The sequence below is a fragment of the Mustela erminea genome, chromosome 10 (genome assembly GCF_009829155.1).
Source record: "Mustela erminea isolate mMusErm1 chromosome 10, mMusErm1.Pri, whole genome shotgun sequence".
Taxonomy (NCBI): Eukaryota; Metazoa; Chordata; class Mammalia; order Carnivora; family Mustelidae; genus Mustela; species Mustela erminea.
The window spans coordinates 85534617-85548750 of NC_045623.1; the positions used below are offsets into that span (position 1 = coordinate 85534617).

At 44.4% G+C, this 14134-nt stretch overlaps 1 protein-coding gene across 4 annotated transcripts in view; it reads right to left on the reverse strand.

Moving 5' to 3' along the window:
* The window catches only part of ZBTB8A (zinc finger and BTB domain containing 8A), a 65295-nt gene extending 53318 nt beyond the window's left edge, over positions 1 to 11977 (reverse strand). For 2 of the 4 annotated variants that reach the window (XM_032360785.1, XM_032360786.1), the window contains exon 1: positions 11544 to 11895. The gene's annotated coding sequence lies outside the window, so the exon portion shown is untranslated. The other 2 variants (XM_032360788.1, XM_032360787.1) reach the window with 2 other exon arrangements.
* Between the last annotated feature and the right edge of the window lie 2157 nt (positions 11978 to 14134).

The following is a 14134-nucleotide window of genomic DNA, read 5'->3' on the forward strand; positions in this document are numbered from 1 at the left end:
TTGTAATTAGAGACAGAAACATCTGCTAAGGTACTTAATAGCTACTTATTTAAATAAAACTATATGGCAGCACTGTTCCAGTGAACTAGATCATCGGCACAGATGAAGAATGAACAGAAATAAACAGACTAGCTTATTTTTAACTGAATCCTTAATATGAAAATCTGCAAGAAGTGATTTCTGATATTATAATGGATTACAGCCAATGGCAAGCAGACATACTTTTTAACTTTGACAATGAAATAAACTTCTGAAGACAAAAGCTGTTCAAAGGCAGGCTAGCAGATCAGGTTATGACAACAGCAACATATGTCACATCACTCTTTTCCTGCAAGTGCCATTAATAGGATTTGCAAGAAAACCAAACAGAAGAGCTTTAAAGACTCAACTTGAAAAATTCAACATTTCTGAAAGACTGTACGGTTGCAGGAAGTGGGGGAAAAAAAATCCTACCGCATATGTTCAGAAAGTCCTACTGGAGTCACCCAGATCTTTTATAACTTACTCAGTTTGCCAGACTGCACCCGAGTATACCACAATTTGTAATATCAGCTGTAACAACCTGTTAACAATTTTTAAGTTTTTACTCTATTCCAGACATTTTTAATTACTAAAAAAAAAAATCTGTTGGATTGTTTTCTTTGTTGACCATGAAGTTTTGTTAATCAAGGAGAGTGTGAGGCATTATGTCCATAGGCAGTGGAAAATGAATTTGATGTTTTTTAAACCAATCAATTAAGCTAAGAGTTCTCACCAAAAAATTATTGACTAAAGTAATAGAATCACTATTTAAGACAATATGTATTTTTTTCTGATTAGAATATAAAACTAAGTATTGTATACTTACAGAAAATTTTAGAAAACACAGGCAAATAGAAAGAAGAAAACAAATTGAAATAATTTTATTTTTTAAAAGATTTTATTTATTTATTTGACACAGAGAGAGCACAAGTAGGGGGAATGACAGAGGCTTCCTGCTGAGCAGGGAGCCCTACATGGGGCTCGATCCTAGGATTCCAGCATCACGACCTGAGCTAAAGGCAGACACTTAGCTGACGGAGCCAGCCTAAACTGACATAATTTTTAAAAAGATTTTATTAATTTATTTTGTCAGAGAGATCACAAGCAGGCAGAGCAGCAGAGGGAGAGGGAGAAGCAGGCTCCCTGCCGAGCAGAGAGGCGGATGCAGGGCTCCATCCCAGGACCCTGGGATCATGACCTGAGCTGAAGGCAGTCGCTCAACTGACTGAGCCACCCAGGCACTCCATTAATTTTTAAATGAGTATCCTGAAAACACCCACAGAGAAAGGAGAGCTGCTCAGATATATTTAAACTAGTAAAATGATTCCATTACCTACCCACTTGTGACTAGGTCTGGATTCTGGCAACTTAAATCATTCAAAACATTTTGTTGCCTTTAGGCTTACAAAATTTTTTGAGCAGAAAACTAGTTGGGGGAACAAAATTAATAATTTTTGAGAACAACTCCTTGCGACACTAAAAGCTCATCTATCACCTAGCCCCACTGAGCACTCAGGAAAGGGTACTTACCGGGAGAACTATAGCTTTACTATTTCAACAATGGTACCTAACAGCACACTAACTAGTACTGGGTCTGTGCAGTGACAAGCAAAGTTAATTCTGTGGCTTTTTAAGAAAACTGATTTCTGGACATAGGCTATGCCCTGCGTAGTTTTTACACATTGAAACATATAATTTTTAGGAATAACCACCATTTCTACTCTAGCAGATATTTTTAAAAAACAAATTTTTTAAAGTAGATTCCACACCCAACATGGAGATTGAACTTGCCACCCTGAGATCCAGAGTCACATGCACGCTCTACTGACAGAGCCGGCCAAGCACCCCTACCCTAGCAGATGTTAGCTGGTTTGTGTATTAACCTTCAGCATCCTTTCCAACTTCCTTTTGGAAAATAAAAAAACACATTTCCCAGACTCCTTTACGGTTCAGTTTCCCCATGTGAAACAGAATTCATCCATCAGATGTTCTTCTGTGAGATCTGGAAGACAGAAATGAGGCAGGGGCCATCTTTCTGCTACTTAGGCATTAATGCTGGCAAGTACATTTATGGAAACACTGGATTTTCCTGCAAAGCCTTCCAGGGTCCAGAGCTTCATGGCTGTTTATAGACAAGTTTGGTAGCGACAACCGTCCCCAGTTGGTGGGTACTGAGGGGCAGTTTCAGGAAAGCAATCTCTTGACCCTTGAACTGCAGCTAGCAATGCCATCTGGAACACAGCAGGGCCAGTGGTGGCTTCCTGATTCCCTCCCCCAGAGGGCCTGCTTGCAGTCTGGTTCTGGGAATGATTTCTGCAGGCCCCGCCTGGAGCCCATTCCTTCTGGCCTTTCCAGTGATTTTGTAAGCACTCAATTCCCTTTAGTAAACCAGCTAAAATTCTAGAGCGGTGTCTTCTTCCTGCTACAAGGCCCAGATGACAGACTAATACATCAATTACCTCGAACTTTAAGCAGACAGGCGAGTAGTGTGTGAACAGCAGGACTGGTCAGTATGCGGGGGGTACAGGCTCTAGACTCAGACTGTCCAGGTGCAAATTCTGGCTCTGCCACACATTAACTAGATAACATGGGAAGTTAACCTTCTAGAGCCTCAGTTTCTCCATCTGTAAAATGGAATCATAGAAATATCTTCTAGGGTGCCTGGGTGACTCAGTGGGTTAAAGCCTCTACCTTCAGCTCAGGTCACGGTCCCAGGGTCCTGGGATCAAGCCCTGCATCGGGCTCTCTGCTCAGCAGGGAGCCTGCCTGCTTCCCCCCCTCTCTCTGCCTGCCTCTCTGCCTACTTTTGATCTCTGTCAAATAAATAAATAAAACCTGAAAAAAGAAAGAAAGAAAGAAATACCTTCTAGAGCTACAGGACAGAGTAAAAGAGAAAAATCATCTAAGTAAAGTGCTTACAACAGTGCTTTGCTTATACCAAGCCCTTGATGGATGTTATTATTATGATAATCATCATCATCATCATGACTATTATTAATTACACACACCGCTTTAAACTCTTTAACTGCATAGAAAACGTAAACCTTTTATAACTTTACTACCACAGATTTTCTTGAAGCCTGTAAAATGCTAAGTTCTACAAAAGAGGATGCAGAAAAAAACATGACTGGGTCCCTCGTTTTCGTGTGCTCCGAGAGAGTGATCTTTTCAAAATCACAGTGTAAATACATGAAGTCGGCAAAGCTCTGTTCTAGCTGGCCTGAAGCAGTTAAGGTTACTCTAACTCGCTATTGTAGACCTCGCCCCAAGGAAGAGTTATTCTGTAGAAACGACTGTTGCCATATTACCCTTTCAAACACTGCCTCATTAATGATGCTCTAGGAATCAGGGTGTTTGCTATGCGGATTTTTTTCCCCCAGCTTCATTAAGATGTAATTGACAAAACCGTAAGGTATTTAAAGGTGGTACATTATGATGCTCTGATACATATACACTGTGAAAGGAGTCCCTCCATCTAGATAATGAACACATCATCATCTCACTCACACTGATCGCTGGTATTGGGATTTGGTGTGTTTTCTTGTTGTTGTTTGTTTATTTTTGTGAGAACACTTAAGCTCTACTCTCTTAGCAAATTTCAATTATACCTAACAGTGTTATCGACTATAGTCACCATGTTATATATTAGATCCTCAGGCCTTACTCATCTTATTGCTTAAAGTTTGTGCCTTTTTACCAGCCTCTTCCTATTTTCTCCATCCTCTAGCCCCTCACAACCACTTTTCTAGTTGGTTTCTAGGAGTTTTGCTTTGTTTTTGAGATTCCACATATAAGTGATAACCTGTAGTATCTATTGGTGTTTCTCTATTTGGCTTATTTGACTTTGCATAATGCTCTCAGGGTCTGTCCCTGTTGTTGCAAACTACAAGATTTCTTTCTTTTTCATGGCTGAATATTAATCCATTACATATATCTCTCTCACATCTTCTTTTTTTTTTTTTAAGATTTTATTTATTTATTTGACAGAGAGATATCACAAGCAGATGGAGAGGCAGGCAGAGAGAGAGAGGGAAGCAGGCTCCCTGCCGAGCAGAGAGCCTGATACGGGACTGGATCCCAGGACCCTGAGACCATGACCCAAGCCGAAGGCAGCGGCTTAACCCACTGAGCCACCCAGGCGCCCTCTCTCACATCTTCTTTACCCATCCATCCCTTAACAGATACATAGGCTGGTCTGTTACTCAGATTTTTTTTCAATGTTATCACAGGGGCACCTGCATGGCTCAGTCGGTTAAGTGTCTGCCTCTTGGTTTCAGCTTGGGTAGTGAACTCAGGGTCCTGAGTGGGAGTCCCATGTTGGGCTCTGTGCTCAGGATGGAGTCTGCTTGGGATTCTCTCTCTCTCTTCTCCCTCTGCCCCTCCTCTTCATGTGTGAGCTCCCTCTCAAATAAATAAATCTTTATTTTTTAAAAATATTTTATTTACTTATTTGACAGAGAGAAATCACAAGTATGCAGAGAGGCAGGCAGAGAGAGAGGAGGAAGGAGGTTCCCTGCCAAGCAGAGAGCCCGATCTGAGACTCGATCCCAGGACCCTGAGATCATGATCTGAGCCGAAGGCAGAGGCTTAACCCACTGACCCACCCAGGTGCCCTCAAACAAATAAATCTTTAAAAATAATGTTATCACAGAGGAGGTTTCATGAGAATAGGATCTGTACTCCACAAGATTTGCTATCTGAAAGTTAAAATTTTAGTGTTTAGGCTTAGGATACTATTCTAATGTACATATTAAGAAGATCTTAGATAAAACTATGGCCTTGTTTGGTTTGTAAGTATCTTCTGATGATGGAAAATACATGGCAGATTTTGAAATAAAGCTTCCCCCAAATATTCTGAAACCATAAGAACCTTTTATTGCAACTTATCCAACAGGACCAGTGAGATAGGGGGAACTGAAGCAGATACAAAAGTGTTTGTCATACCCTTGATGGTTCAGACACTGCTGAGAGCCAAGCATGCAACAGCACTGGAGGCCTTTCTGCAGGGTTAGAAAAACAATGGAAAGAGAGCAACTTCAATCTTTGACTTGATGATTACTTTTACACTGTTCTGAACGCCATATAGCTATCTATGTTTCCTTTTCCTATCCTTTTTTAAAGCAAAGATCTTTTATACTATTTTTAGGAGAAGGGCATATATTCAAAAAAAAGGAGAAATGTATTCATTCAATACATAATCATCGAGCACCAACTCTGTGCCAGGCTCTCTCTAGCTTTGGGAAAGGTCAGTGCTCTGGAACACCTCAGTATCTGTAAGGAGAAAGAGTCAGAGAAAGAGCAAGATGGAGAAGAAAGAAGCTTTTAAACCAAGTAACACTACAATGAAGAAAATACTCCTAGCACAAGGGAACTCTGAAACCAAGGAAGTAAATGACTGTGTCTAGAAGTGTCCAGAAGTTCCCAAAGGCAGTGCCAGTGGAGTGGGTCTTGAAGCATGAGTAGAAGTTCATTCAGGAAACAGAGGTCAAAGGGCACAGCACCAAGGGCAAAGACACAGGTAGGTATGAAACAGCGTGCCTTCTTTGGGGATGATAAAAATGCTGCTGTGGCTATAGACATGGGACCTGTAGAGGCCTACTGGAAAAGAAAAAGAGAAAGAAGAATGCAGGCACCAGATCCCAAAGCCCCTCCACTTTTGAAGGTTTGGGACATTTTTGAAGGATTTTAAGAAGAGTGACATCATTGCAGATCTACTACTGACTGTGGGACTTAGTCAAGCTACTTAATTCTGTGCATCAGTTTCTTCTTTGTAAAATGAGGATATTGACTGTTAAGAGGCTCTAAGGAAGTCTGTTAAGAGGATTAAATAAGATAATAGCTAAGATTAATAAGATTAATAGCAATAAGAAATAAATTGAGACAAATAGCAAAAGCACATAAAGATACGTTTAACATCATTGGTCAGCAGGGAAATGCAAATCAAAATCACAGTAAGATACCACTTCACATCCACTAGGATCGCTAGAATAAACACGTGCACACACACACACACACACACACACGCACACATAAGTGTTGGCCAGGATCTGGACAAATCAGAACCGTCATACACTGCTGGTGGGAATGTAAAATGATGAAGCCATTTTGGAAAACAGTCCGGCAGTTCCTCAAATGATTAAATATAGAGTTATCAGAGGACCCCGCAATTCCATGCCCAGGTGTATCTCCAAGAGAAATGAAAATGTATGTCCCTACAGAAATCTGTATACAAATGTTTGTTGCAGCATTATTCATAATAGCTAAAAGATGGAAACATCACAAAAGTCCATCACCGGGAAAATGGAATAGCCGTAAGATAGAATGTTATTCAACCTTTTTAAGGAAAAAAGTACTGGTACGTGTTATATGACAGATGAATTCTGAAAACATTCCGCTAAGTGAAAGAAGCCAATCACAAGACCACATACTATATGACTCAATTCATATAGAGAGTAGACACTTAGTTGCCTGGGGCTGGGAACGGGGTGTGGGGAGGGGGCTGAGAGGAGAGGCCTGAGAGCTAAAGGGTACGTGTTTCCTTTTGAGGTGATGAAACTGCTCTGAAATTGACTGTGGTGACAGTTGTACAGAAGGAATAGAGTGAAAATCACTGAATTTTATACTTTAAATAGGTGAATTGTATAATTCATAATATGTGTATATAATATAACATATTGTATAATATATTGTATAATACAATAATAATAATGATACAATACTATGAATTGTATTTCAATAAAGCTATTAAAAACCAGTTATATAATCCAGTGACTCTACTCCTAGACATATACCCAAGATCAATGAAAATATATGTCCACAAAAAATCTTGTAGTACACAGATGTCCACAGAGGCATTATTCATAGTAGCCCAAACACAGAACCAACTCAAATGTCTATCATTTGAATGGAAAAGCAAAACATGACACATTCACACAACACAACATTATTTAGCCATGAGCAGGAACCAAGGACTGATACTTGCTGTAACATGGGTGAACATTAAAAACCGCAAGCTAAGTGAAAGGAGCTAGTTACAGAAGACCATAGATTTTATGACCGTGGAGAGATGACAGAGACAGAGTAGGTTAGTGGTTGTTATGGGTGGAGGGAGATGCAGCAGTGGAGAGTGACTGCTAATGGGTATGAGGTTTCTTTATACTATGGTGAAAACGTTCTGGAATTAAAGAATGGTGATGGTTGTGCAACTCTACGACTACACTAAAAAACACTGAATTGTACACTTTATTTACTTATTTTTTTAAAGACATGGAAAAATCTTTCTTTAAAAAAGATTTTATTTATTTATTTATTTGTTGAGAACGAGCACAAGCAGAGGGAGCAGCAGGCAGAGGCAGCAGCAGACTCCCAGCTGAGCAGGGAGCTGGATGTGGGACTTGATCCCAGGACTCTGGGATGCTTAACCGACTGAGCCACCCAGGCATCCCTACACTTTTTTTTTTTTTTTTAAGATTTTATTTATTTATTTGTCGGAGAGAGAGCGAGCGAGAGTGAGCACAGGCAGACAGAGTGGAAGGCAGAGTCAGAGGGAGAAGCAGGCTCCCTGCGGAGCAAGGATCCCGATGTGGGACTCGATCCCAGGACGCTGGGACCATGACCTGAGCCGAAGGCAGCTGCTTAACCAACTGAGCCACCCAGGCGTCCCCCTACACTTTATTTTTTAAGATTTTATTTATTAATTTATTTGAGAGAGAGCAAGCAAGCAAGCGCACATGACAGCGGGGAGAAGGGGAAGGGGCAGAGAGGGAGGGAGGAAGAGAGGCTCAAGCAGACTCCATGCTGAGGGTAGAGCCCCAAGCAGGGCTCAACCCCATGACCCTGAAATCAGGACCTGAGCTGAAACCAAAGTCAGACGTTTAACCGACTGAGCCACCTAGGTGCCCTCTGAATTTACTTTAAAAGGGTGAATTTTCTGACATGTGAGTTATATCTCAATGAAAATAACTAATATTTGAATGTGCACTTGGCGCTGTGCTAAACACTGTACACTCATCTTATTGTGGTCCTCACAGAAGCTGAAACTGAGCCATAAGGAAATTCTTCAAAAATTTTCCAAAATTGCACAGGAACAAGTGGACAGAGACTGGTGTTCTGGCTGACTGACCCCAAACCAACACTCCTGAGTCCTGCACTCTTCTGACCATAGCGCGTGCACAGTGCCTGGCATGCAGCTAGGGCTCAACAAGTATTAGGTATTATTGTTATTATGATCCAATTTGCGTACCCAGGCGAAAACCTGAGACACCATGGCAGGAAAGAAACAGTGGAAGAGGCAGGGCCAAAGAGACCAATTTAAAGCTGAATATAGGGAGCCTGGGGGGCTCAGTTGGTTAAGCAACTGCTTCAGCTCAAGTCATGATCCTGGAGTCCCAGAATGGGGTCCCACATCAGGCTCCCTGCTCAACAGGGAGTCAGAATCTCCCTCTGAACTTCGCCCTCTCATGCTCTCCCTCTCTCTCATTCTCAAATAAATAAATAAAATCTTTTAAAAATTGTCGAAGCAAGACATGGTGAGGAACTGACAGGAGGTAGAACTGTAGGAAGGAGCAAAAACAGGAACTTCTACGAAAAAATAGGAATTGTCCTATAGGTTGGGTTCATTTACCATGTGATAATATTTACAACCACAGGACATTAACATAACCTGCATTTACAACTGTACTCAAGTCATTAAGAAAGGTTAAATTTGGGGCGCTTGGGTGGCTTAGTCAGTTAAGCATCTCTTAATTTCAGCTCAGGTCATGATCTCAGGGTTGTGAGGTGGAGCCTCAGTAAGTCACCTTGCTGGGTGTGGAGGCTGCTTGGGATTCTTTTTCTCTCCCTTGCTCTGCCCCTCCCTACCCGCTCCTTAAAAAAAAAAAAAAAAAGAAGAAGAAGACGACTGTGGGCTCCAACACCATCTCTTTTAAGATACATAGTCATTAAACTAGAATTTAGTATGTCCCATCAGGGTCACCAAAACCATCTCATTAGCTTCCTTAGCAAAAATCCCTGAGTCATAAAGAACTTGAGCTAACTAGCATGGTAATTGTATTCTTCAGTGGATGAACATCTTTTAACCCTGGAAAGATTTAGAATTAAGTATAAAAATGTTTAAATGTTTAATGTTTTGGACTCTGTTTAAAAAGGGGTGCCTGGGTGGCTCAGTGGGTTAAGGATCTCAGAGTCCTAGGTTCCTGCCCAGCATCAGGCTCTCTGCTCGGCAGGGAGCCTGCTTCCCCCGCCCCCTCTCTCTCTGCCTGCCTCTCTGCCTACTTGTGATCACTCTGTCAAGTAAATAAATAAAATCTTTTAAAAAAAAATTAAAAGAAAAAAAAGGAGGTGAGACAGTCATGTGTTATCTATCTACGGAAAGAGTGTTCCAGGCAGATGGAAAGATTCTAACATGGCACAGAGAGGGCTGGAGGACTAGAGAGAGGAAAGAGAAATGGACTCAAAAAAGGAAGAGTGACAGTGCAGCAGGTGGGACATCATAGGACCATCTTTTATAAGGCTTTGGCTTTTAATATGAGTAAAATGGGAACCATTTTTGGGCAAAGAAGTGACAAAAACTTCCCTTGAGGGGAATAAAAAAAAAAACTTACATCAAATCCTTTAGATATTATGAACATATAATTATGTCACTGAAAGGGTTAAGCCTATTAAACAGAAACCCAGTTTCAAATAGAAAATAAGACTTATAGAGGATGAATCAAGTATCATGGGGTCAGAAATTTACATGGGGTACAGAAATTTACCTCAAGGAGCCCAGGTACTCAGGATGCCTTCTGCTGACATCTTGCAGTCTAACCCACACGTGCCCAATTGGCTAAGGGTTGCAGGTTAGATGGTTAGGTCTCATTTGCCACTGCTGTGGCCAGAGAGGTTCCCAGGAATAAAGTGATCCCTAGTTATCAGCGAAGAGCTCTTGCTCCAGGGGTCCCATAAACCCACCCATACTTGAGGCTTTGGGAAGGTGGGACAAGAGAGTAAGTTTGAGCCTTGTCTCCCCTGTTGAGGATTTTGGACTCTGTTCTGATAAAGATCAACTAAGGTTTTTAGAGCAGGAAAGCAAAGTGACCGACACGCTTTCCAGAAGACTCTGGAGGTGCTTTTAGGAGGGAACGAAGAACAAGAACAGGAGGCAGGGGCTTTGGGAGACTGCTATCGAACGCTTACATTCCGCACTTAACGCATTTCCTCATCTGGAAAGTGGAATAACCATCGAGCTGACCGGGTGGCTGTTTTATGTGAAATTAAGTGAAATAATTCATATAGGCGAAGGCGCTCCATTTACTAAATAAACTTCCGCAAACAGGAACGTTTATTGAGAACAGAACACTGGCGTGCGTAGTTAAAAGCCCACTAGGTGGGAATCTACTGCTTCCAAAGACGTCTTAAACGAAAACCAACACAATGTTTTATATCAATTATCTCTCTCTCTCTCTTTTTTTTTTTTTAAAGAGAGAGAGAAGGAAATAAAACCTAACACGTCTTGGAAAGGTGTGGAGTCTGGCTTCTGGCACAATCCATGTGAAATAAGCGCATTGTAAGGGGAAGGAGCCAAACCGCTAACTAACTTATAAAAGAGGCAGTCTGCACGGATGGAAGGTGCGTTTGTGCGGTTCCGTCATAAACCAAAAATTATGGCTCCGTATGTGTTGGGTGTAGCAAGTCTGCCTTCGGTTCTGAGCCCGGATCTGTTGCATCACGATATAAAACCAAAGGATGGAGGATGGAGGAGAAACTCGGACTACTGCCCAGGGAGCCACCTTCCCGAGGAAGTGCCCGGGGCGCGGGGAAGCAACGCCGGGACCCCAGCCCGCCCGCCCCCCGCCGCCCCATTGGGCGGGCCGCCCGTCACTCGCCGCGCAGCCCGAGCCCGGCCGGCCGCCGACCCTCCCGGAGTCCGCGGCGCCCGACGGCTCCACACACGCCGGGCGCCGTCCCTGCGCCGCCTGCCCGCCGCCGCCGCCAGGAGGCTCCGCGCGCCTTCCCGCCTTTCCCCGCTCCGCGGTCGGGTCGGGCCGGGCCGGGCGGGCGGCTAGGCGGGCGCGGGCGGCGACGGCGCGGCCATTGTCCCGCAGCCCCTCCCGGGCGCGCAGGAGGGGCTGGCCGGGCGGGGCGGCCGCGGGGAGGGCCGGCAGCGGGGTGCCGAGCCCGTGCGCCCTGGCGCTGCCCGCCTCTCCCCGCGGGCCGCCGCCCCGAGGCCGGGCCCCCGCCGCCAGCCGCCAGCCGCCCGCCGCCCGCGCCGCCTTTGTGGCCGTCCCCAGCCCCTCGGAGCCGGCGCGCCGCCGCCGCCACCAACGCCGCCTCTGCGCCGGGGGCTGCAAATGGCGCCCGGCCGCCTCTGCGCCTCCCGCCGCTCTGCCGGCCCGGGGGACGTCTGGGGGCGCCGCGCCCGGGCCGCATCCCGCCGCCGCCGCCGCCCGCCGCCCGCCCTCCGCCCGCAGCCAGGCTCGCGGCCCGTCCCGGCAGCCCCGACGCCCCGCCCGCCCTCCGCCGCGCCGCGCGCAGCCACTTACCGCGGGCCGCGGCGCACCGGCGGGTCGCGCGCGCGGGCTGGGGGAGGATTCCTGGACCTCGGCAGGGGAAATACCCACTTTCGAAGCCGCTCCTTTGCGCCCTAAAACAAGTAGCCCCAACGTGAGAGAAACAAAAGGTATTTGCTGACGTGGGCGTTGGACAGAAACGCCCGAGGGCTGGGGACACAATTAAAGGGGCAACGCACAGATTTCAGGCACCAACCAGCGGCTTCGCCCACTCCCCCTGCCCTTGCCTACACCCCACTGCACCCTCCAGAGGCTCCGGGGTGCCCAGGTTCCCTGGCCGTTGACCACGGAATCATTATTTAGTCAGGAGCTTAAATTTAAAATTGTACTTTACGTTGGGAAAGGCGCCTCCGGAGGGCAGAAGGGCTGGATTTCTAGGATCTGGGGAATTTGGTTTAGGAAAGAGGGAGGGACTTAGGCGTGCCCACAATTACTGTATAAGTACATGTGACATTATTGTACTTAAGTTTAGCAACGTCAAATGTAAGCGATTTCACAGAATTACCTTTACTGAAGCCCTTGTTTTGGTTGGGGATAACCTTTTCTAAACCTCTATAGGTCACAAGCATTCTATTTGAAGAGGAAAACCCAGAGAGTCAGATAAGAGAAAATAATTCCTAAGTTCAGAGAAAATATAAAACCAGTAAAAATAGCAGGTTTTGTGTTTTCCAATACAAAAATTCATTGTACATCGACTTTCTTTTGCCATATTTATGGCCCTCAGTGCAAACAAGTTATATATTTGCTAAAAATCCCAAGTCACTGAATTTTCACTGCAACTACAGAAACATGAATTCTTCAAATTAGTTTCTAGTTCCTTATGTTGGGTCAGGTACTGAAAAGCACTGTGATGCAATAAAACTGGAAAAAATGTCAAAACCTTCCATTTTTCGATGGCTTCCTCTTATATGTCATACTCAGTCAAATTGATCAAAGCTCATTGGTTCAATCAACAATTCGCTGTGCATTTTGAGGATTGAATGCACTAGGAGAGGGATACAAAATATTCACAACATTTCTTAATGTCACGTCCTTATTGCTGTAGAGGTGTTTTGCTATTTACCTGCATTCCTTCACATTCGAAACAGGTAAATGGAAACATGTTTGAAAACACTAAGTATCAGGAAGGTTTGGATGTATTCAAGCTACTTTGCAAGCATCCCCATTGAGAATTCTCCCAGAAAGACCTGGGCATTGTTATAATGCAAGGGTTTTTTTGCTTTTTTTTTTTTTTAAGACTTCATTAATTAGAACATGCAGAAGAGTTCTACAAACTTGTTCCTCCAGAGAGCACATCAGATCGGTGATAAACACTTTGTTGCCAGGAAGAAGTAATAGGAGTTTTCCCCCTTCCCTTTCCATTTCCTAGCTTCTAAAACTCATTTATATATTTGGAGAATCCCTGACGTTGCGATTAATTGGTGGCAGGTAGAATCTGCCTCCTAATAGAATCTGGAAATGCCAATGACTTGCTTTCCCAGAATCCCCTACAGCAAGGATAGAGCCCATGCTCCACACTTTGATAATCAGATGCACACACTTTGAAGAGGGAGCTCAAGGAAACTTTTTTTTCAGCGCGGATAACTACAGCAAGATCATATCTCTGGGTGCCATGTGGCAGGGCTGCTAAGGGCAGCATCCGCTGTCCAGGGCCAGTGCCATCAGTGGTGGCAGCTGCCGCGTATCTGTTTGCTGGGATCAGTGTTGCTAGCCTCACCAGGCCAGCTCCGTGCTATGACTTGGCTGTTGTTTATACCTGCCTAGCAGAGGCTCCAACCCCTGTGCTCTGCTCTCTCTGGGATTCTGTGAACTTTTAATACATTCGTTTCTGCTTAAATTAGCCATGGCTGATCTCTGTGCAACTAAGAACCCTGACCAGTACAAAATGTTAAGATGGCTTCTGGCCCTATGGCATGGATCTTAATCGATAGAATTGTTAGAGGTAAAATGTTGTCACTGGTATCCTCTGGATGGGAATTAGAACCGTGGGTATGGATAGAGAGAGAACAGAGTGAGAAGAGAAGAAGACTTAGAATTGAGCTGTACCATTTCGTCACCCAGGGGCTGGTTAGAGGAGGGTGAAATTGCAAATGACATCAAGAAGCAACTAGAGAGGAAGGAAGTGGCCTGGGGTGCCACCTGGGATGGTATCATAGAAAGTCAGAGAAGAGTAACTCCAAAAGGAAGAACTGGACAGCGGTGTTAAATACTTCTCTTAGCAGGCTAACCCAAAGTGTCTATTAGATTTAACAACTCGGAGATCATTGACTTCAACTTGAAAGAAAGGAGCAAAATCCAGATTAGAGGAATTAGTGGGGGATAAAGAAACGAGGTAATGAGAAGAAACAACTTAAAAAAAAAAAAAGATTTAACTCATTTATTTGAGAGAGAGCAAGCACAAGAGCAGAGGGAGAGGGAGAAGCAGACTCCCTGCTGAGCAGGGAGCTGACTCAGGGCCAGGACCCTGGGATCATGACCCGAGCCGAAGGCAATGGCTAACCCACTGAGCCACCCAGGTGCCTGGAGAAGAAACAACTCCTTAGAGAGATTTTGGTGTAAAGGGG